Source organism: Pterocles gutturalis, unplaced genomic scaffold (assembly GCF_000699245.1).
Source record: "Pterocles gutturalis isolate BGI_N339 unplaced genomic scaffold, ASM69924v1 scaffold50213, whole genome shotgun sequence".
Lineage (NCBI taxonomy): Eukaryota > Metazoa > Chordata > Aves > Pterocliformes > Pteroclidae > Pterocles > Pterocles gutturalis.
In genome coordinates, this window is record NW_010122376.1 from 1 (window position 1) to 7,344 (window position 7,344).

Below are 7,344 nucleotides of genomic sequence, written 5' to 3' on the forward strand. Positions count from 1 at the left end.
AACACTGATTTTCAAGTGCAGACAAGAGGAATTAAAACAACACATCATCCATAACTGTAATTTATTACTGCCTGTAACTTACACAGCAAACACTTCCCGGTTTTGTATTTTTAGATGCTAGTCAGGTTTCAAGCAGTAACGCGCCTGCTTAGACTTTCCCCCAGGTGTGCTTTATTCTTCAGCATATTAAGCCATATGCACCAAAACCCTGAGCTTTGACCTATCTCCAACTTTAAAGCACGGGAGCAGCATCACCATCATTACTTTGCACATCTCTTCCAAGTTTGCTGGACTCCAGGGCATGCCATCCAGTCTCACCGGTGTTCACTGCAGGCACAGGTTTGCCACGGAGCTTTACAGGAACTTTCAGCCTCACCCATGCTATTTTTTTCTACGCTAAGAAAAGCCCTCAGCTTTCTCATAGTGTCACATCCTTTGCCAATTTACCCATCTACTGCTTAATATGGGGTCACCAATGGAAATCATGTGCTTGCTAGCCGAGCCTGGAGAAGATGCCATAGGAGCGGGTAGCTTTATACTGTTAACTTGCTGAGCACACGGTAGCAATGCTTGTCAGCTGGTACTAGATAGCCAACACGGCCAATACTTGCCTTTTTCTGCAGCCCATGCAGAGGCAAACAGCAAGAACTGTAGATGCAATGTAACACCTTTTATATACATTATATATAATTACAGGGCTATGGGATGTCCTTCGTGCAGAGCAGAGATACAGCACAGGTGGATTTGTTACTTCAAAAGCAAGGAGAACACTTCTTTATGGTGCTGATAGTGCAGAAAGTTTAACTGGATTAAGTTTGTTCCAATTTATAAACATTTTGTATGTCTTGGGAAATGAAGCTAGGAAGTCTAGATTAAAAGCTACATAAGATGGAGCCACCAGTCCCAGGTGGCTGTGTGTGTGGGTTGAGACTGAAACTCTCCATTACTGTATATTTTATATTGTCTTTTCTAAAGGGAGACAGATCTAGGCTGCCAATGTTCTTCTAATTACAGAAACCAGAGATACTCTTGGCTTCTCTTCATCATATGCTCCTCCAAAAGTCCAAAACGCCCTCTTAGGATCCCTAATTCTAGAAGTAACATTGATAGCTTAAATCATACGCCTAACTTTTCATCCACCACTTTCTATAGGAAATGGCACCATAAATACCAATACAACTCCACTGCAATAGCATTATTTGGCAACTGATCCCCAAGTGCAATATAAACATCACTTCAAAATGATGTCTCACAATCACACTGCTTTCTGCTGTGTGTCCCAATACAGGTTATCAATGTACAGTCTCTTACTGTATTGTGATTGGAAAGCATTTTATAGGCATGCACATCTGAACACATTTGATTACAGACCGAAGCAACTTTGGGAAATCCTGATTGAGCCAACATTGCAGGGATGTCACAACTCACGTTGTTATTCAGTAATGGACTGATAAAAGCACAGAGAAAGTTTAATTGCAATAACGCACCATTCTAACCCATCATCTCTGTTAGAACTCATTTAGTGTCTAACATCCACGTACAAACCTTTGGAATACGAGTGGCTTAGGCATGGCATATGGAAACCCCAGCTCTGCAGACCAGAGTGACACACATTTGTCACTTTGGAGAGCAGTACCTCCTATTCTGTGCTAACTCAGCACCTCATTCAGTCAATGTTTAAAGTGATTCTGATAGTGCTCTGAAATTGAGTCAGACTTGGCAGGGCGAGTCAGTAGGTACGTAACAGTACGATGCCACTACTATGCATCCTGCAGCTTCCCTATTGCCCACTCTTGTAGTGAAGTACCTAACACTGTTTGCCCATCTTCTCAGCATCCGACTTTCTTTTCAGTTCTAACATAAAAATAACTGATCACCAGCATGACACTGCAAAACCAAGCATACTTTGAAAATGCATATCTGCCTATTTTTCCCCTTCCCCTTTGATGTTTAGTGTATATGTACCCTTAAACCACTTAACTGCTACGTAGGACATCTTCACATTTGCAAGACAGTCACCACCCCTCACTGGGAGTTTTCACCACGCTGCTGGAAGCATCCTTACCAGCCCTGGCAGAACACCCTGCTGACAGCTCGCTTCATTTGGAGCAGGGCTGAGCCACTGGTTTGCTATAAATAAAGAATTTGCAGTTAGGAACTCTTCCCCCAGCTAACTTGTCAAAATACCTTCTTTGCGGTGGACTGCTCAAGAAAGATTTGGAATTAAGTCTAAAGAGTTTAAAGCCTCAAACTGTATCCTGTCCTCCACACAGCAGCAACACAAAGCAGAAGTAAAACTGTGTGAAAGGCAACGCGCAGTGCTCTCAAGAGATGTGAGCATTACATGAAGTCTTTATATAAGAAAATGTGTTCCAGCACAATGTTCTCTGGCAGCAGAGTGATGAATCCCAGCGGCATAATAGCACAACGTCGAGATTTTTAGTGATGGAATTATTCATGCAAAGTGAAGCACTTGAGATCCTGCCTCCACACGTTGACCTTGTACTGCACGGCAGATGTGCCGCCTGAAAGTGAACAGGCAAAAAGCTGTTTTCTGGTGTGACACACACCACTTCTGACCAAGTTTCCCACAGTCTAGTATTTGCATAATGTGCCTGCAGAAATCCAAAACACATAGCAACGCCTGGGTATGTAAAACCTGCCCCTCTCAGTCACTGACGTGCCAGGCTTTGGCACCCTCAGTTATGTATCTCTGTCACAAAGAATTTTTTTTTATATTCAAGGCAGTACAAGCTAAAGTGTTTTAATCATCACAAAAACCAATCACTAAATCCGTTGTTCTGCATGCCTACTAAGGACTCACAGTAAAAGACACACTCCTAAAACATCATCAAGAAGTGACTCGGATGACTTTGAACCGCATCTCTGTAGTATATGAACATAGAATAGCACAGTATTGATTTTCCACATCATCAGGAAGTTCCATGGTTAACAGCAGGCTGCATGACTCGGATGACTTTGAACCGCATCTCTGTAGTATATGAACATAGAATAGCACAGTATTGATTTTCCAGCTCAGTTCTACCACGTGCTGAGCATCCTGAGCCCACTCCAGAAAAGCACTTAAATACATTTGACTACTACTGTTCAAAAGTGTTCAATCCCTAGGTCAAATCTGAGTAACATTATTTTTGCTTATTAAAAAGACAAGTTTTCATATTTTTTTTTTAAATGAAATAATCACATTAGCTCAGAGCAGACAGCTGTTTGAACTCTGTCCCTGGAAACTGCAGAAAAGAATTCCAGCAAAAAAGGAAGAAAATATGTAAAATCTCTACTATGATTAAGATTTTTTAAAGTTTTAAAAATAATCAGCCAGTCATGATGGTGACAGAAAAAGAATGAAAGGTATCTATGAAGGGGGATCCCCCCCATATTAAAGTCAACTGTGAACATCTCATACTTAAGAACCACAGAAAAAATCCAAACACATATGGAAAGCCAGGTAGCAGTCATGTGGAATGTTATAGTTGTCTGCTTTCTGCTCTTAATTCTACTGCATTCAAACAATACGGAAGCAGAACTGGCCACCTTAAGTACGGCTTTTTTAAAAAACAAAACCAAAACCCCAAGAAATCTCACTCATTTAAATGTACATCCATTTCTGTTGTTTAGTTTGAGATACCTTCTAGAGACTTCAGTCCCTCAGTTAAGGCACAACACACAGCTCCAAACCCACCGGGCACAGAAGACCCACTGCTGGGTTACCTGGCACAACAGGCGTCTGCATGAGGACCACTTACGATCTTCCAGCTCTTCTGGATGAGAGCTCCACAAAGTAATCTTGAGCTTTTTTCCTTTTTTTTCCCGCTTTTTTTTTTTTTTCCTTTTTCTGAGATTGAATAAAGAGAAGCTTTAAGGAAACCATTGTGGCTGCAAAAATAGTTTTGCCAATTACATTTAGTCAGGAAGATATTACCTTGCCAGTCATCATAGCTTGCCTTTCAGTTTTGAATAAGATGAGGAACTAAAAGATGAATAGAGAATGAAGAAAACAAGAGTTTCAGCATGTGCTAGATCCCCAAAATACCTCAGCTCCCAAGGCATAAATTATTATGGATACACGGAGGATCACCTATTTCAAGCAGCCCTTCTTTTCCCAGGCAAGCACAAAGCAAGAGCAGCTGACATTGGTACAACCACACATTTGGCAGCCTTTCAGGAGTTCGTGCGTGCAGATCAAACGAAAAAAAAAGTGAAGGGGCCCAGAGGGAGGGAGAGCAAACTAAACAGCCTGAGCTCCTCATCTTTCGCAAGGTAATGCTTTTGGTTTTCAAGGCAATGAAGAAAAGTTTAAGAAAATACTGAGACTGAGTCCAAGTGACTGCATCACATCAGAGAGGAGTTACCTCCCATCCAGAGCTTCACTTGCAGACGTAGCTCAAGACACAACTTTGCTCATTAGCTGCATAGATAAGGATGGTCAAGGAAATATTGCTGCCATAAAAAGCACGCTGTGGCAGCCTTAGCAAGAACGGCCTCTGAAAATAAAGCTCTCAGTAACAAAGTATTTGGTTTATACTTCGATACTTGAAATAAGGAATCAACTCCAAGTCAGAGCCTATTGAACAGCTAAGTGGAAACGTGTGTGTAAAAGACTTGCTATCCCCAAGAAAACAGGGAACCGTCTCAAACTAGTCAGTTTTATGAGTTCACCACAATGAACTGGTTCTGAGTGGTCCATGACTTACCCGCTGCCATGGACTGAATTAAGAATACTGAGCGAAGTTAAGAGGTCACTTGATGCTACAATTAGGACAGAAAATGTACTTGCTTTGAGCTACAGATGTTCCTAAGCAAGTTTTTTTTTTTTTTTAAGAGCATTGTATGAAACCCTGAAACCAGTAGTTTCATGTTAAGAGTTTCAAATGGAATTTTCCTTTCCAGACTATACCAAAATTAAAGACATCATAGTTTCAGTAAAGAAACTGATTTTCAGTGAACCAGAAACCTTCCGTTTGGTACAACTAACCAGATATTTAAAAGAACAGAAGTTCAATAGTTTGGTAACTGAAGGGACCCATTATGGAGACCAGACAATTTTATCAATTCAAGTTTCAGTAGGAACAGTCCGTGAACCATTAATAGCAACATGCTACAGAGTACAAGAAACAATAATTCTGCCCCTCGCCCATTTGACAAGTTCTCCCACTTTGTTCCCATCAAACATCCAAACTAACAGCAGTTCTGTCAGTCTTGCAAGGAATAAAGTCCATGGTTATACTGCACTACTTTCGGGTTAAGAACTACTGGTCACACAGCCCTTCCTGGCCCTTCCCTCCACCCCATTTGACTCAACCGATGCTCTTAGTTCTTAAATGAAGCAATTAATGTGGAATTTAAACAGTAAAACAATTTTAGCAGTATCTTTCAAGAAGTAATTCAACTTTTTAGGTTCCCCCTGACCCCTCCCATTTACAGCAGAACAACGAAGAAAACTTTCAGTACTGGCCTGGAAATGCAAACTCCATTGGTACTCAGCAGTCACCAGAAGGAGACTCACAGGTGCAGCTGCAAGAGACTTCCATTTTTTTAACAACTGAAATCTTGACTGGCAACCAACTTGAGTCATTTAAAGGCAAAACAACTATGACTAATAATAGTTGAAAGTCTGCTTAAGCATCTATTCTTACGCCTGCACTTTTCAAAAGCCTTGTTCACAGGACAATCCCATGGCTAGGAACTACTAGTAAGGTAGTTTCCAATGAGATACAATTAATTTACAACACAACAGTACTAGAAGTATTTCTATAAAGTTTGAAATGTTTTTAATATGTACATTCTTAGTAAATATTAAAGTAGTGCTTTTCTCTTGCACTTTTTTCTTTAGACTTCTAAAAGGGCATCAGAAATACAGTTTTCACCCCCTCCAAAACAATGCAGTTGTTACCTTTGTAACAAACACATATGAATTCTGTACACCCTTCCCCTCCCCACAAAAGAAATAAAAATATGTCATGACTATCCAATTACACATCATCACAACATTTTAAATTACGCATACAAATAATTCCAGAGTATTTAGAAAAACCCAACGTACTGAGTTTATGAAACCATTCCATGCATTCAGCAACAAAGAAAGAAAGAAAGAAAAAAAGATTAAGTTTCTTTAAATGGTGTTTTCTCTTTCTATCCAAGTACCAAAGTCTGGATTCAGTGTATCATTAAGACTAACCACTGCTTGAGTCATAGAAACATGACAGTACATAGATAACCAAGTTTCTATTTATAGACAATATGCTATACAGTTACTACCTCTTTAATGAATGTCAAATAAAGCAAATTTCGCTTTCTAAGACGTTGAAACTGCACATTAAGAAACCAGTAAGAGGTGCTGCTAAATAGGTAACAACATTTTCAAAGGAAGGCTATGTATTTATATGATTCTGCTTAGTAGTAGCAGTTAATCAGCAGGGTTCCTATGTTGTTAGCTAGTCTTGTTTCTTTTTTTCAATGACAAGCTATTCAAGAGCTAGAGCTTACTAACCCAGAAATATCACCAATTTTATCTTCAAGAGGCAAAAAAAAGAATTTATGCAGTGAAAGCCCTTGGGGGCAGTATCTCTCATTAAATAAAATCTTCGTATTTTCTACAAAAGAGGCTTGTAGCACAACATACAGATTGGAAACGGACATTTTGGACATACATTACAAACCTGAATTCAAAAGGTATTCTTTCTAACCTTTACTATGAAGACAACAAGTAAAATTAAAATATTATTTACATGCAAAGGACTCTGCATGATTTTGTAATAACCTACTTTTGTGTTTGCCTTAAGATACACTTTGAAAACCTGTATTTCAGTTGTAAATGTATTCTACATGAATCTTGACAGGTATCAGTCTCAGGCATTACTCCCTCCCAGCAAATAAATCAATACAGTCAATATGCTCAATTTATTTTAACAAATCAATTTAGAGTGTCAAATGTTCCTGATATACAGGGGTTAATACCTGTGCAAGTTAGTATCCATTTATTAGGAAAGCTCTCCATTAGCAAGGTGCATTTTCAGTACAATTAAAACCAGCTTGCTGCATTAACTATCCTCACCTTGGTGAACTGCAGTCAAGTACAGTAAGACAGTACAAGGTTGTTCATCAGTACCACATTGTTACAGCTGTTAACAATTCTGTTTGTGCCCCGAAACCAGAAAGTCAATTATTTCAAAAAAATCTTGTCTCTTTAACTGAATTTACCAGGTGATGTTAATTACCATCCTTATCAAACAAATTTTGTAAAGGCTATTTACAGTGTACATGGCTGAGCATGCACCTTACAGACACAAACACATCTGCCAGTTTGATACCATGTAATTACACAGT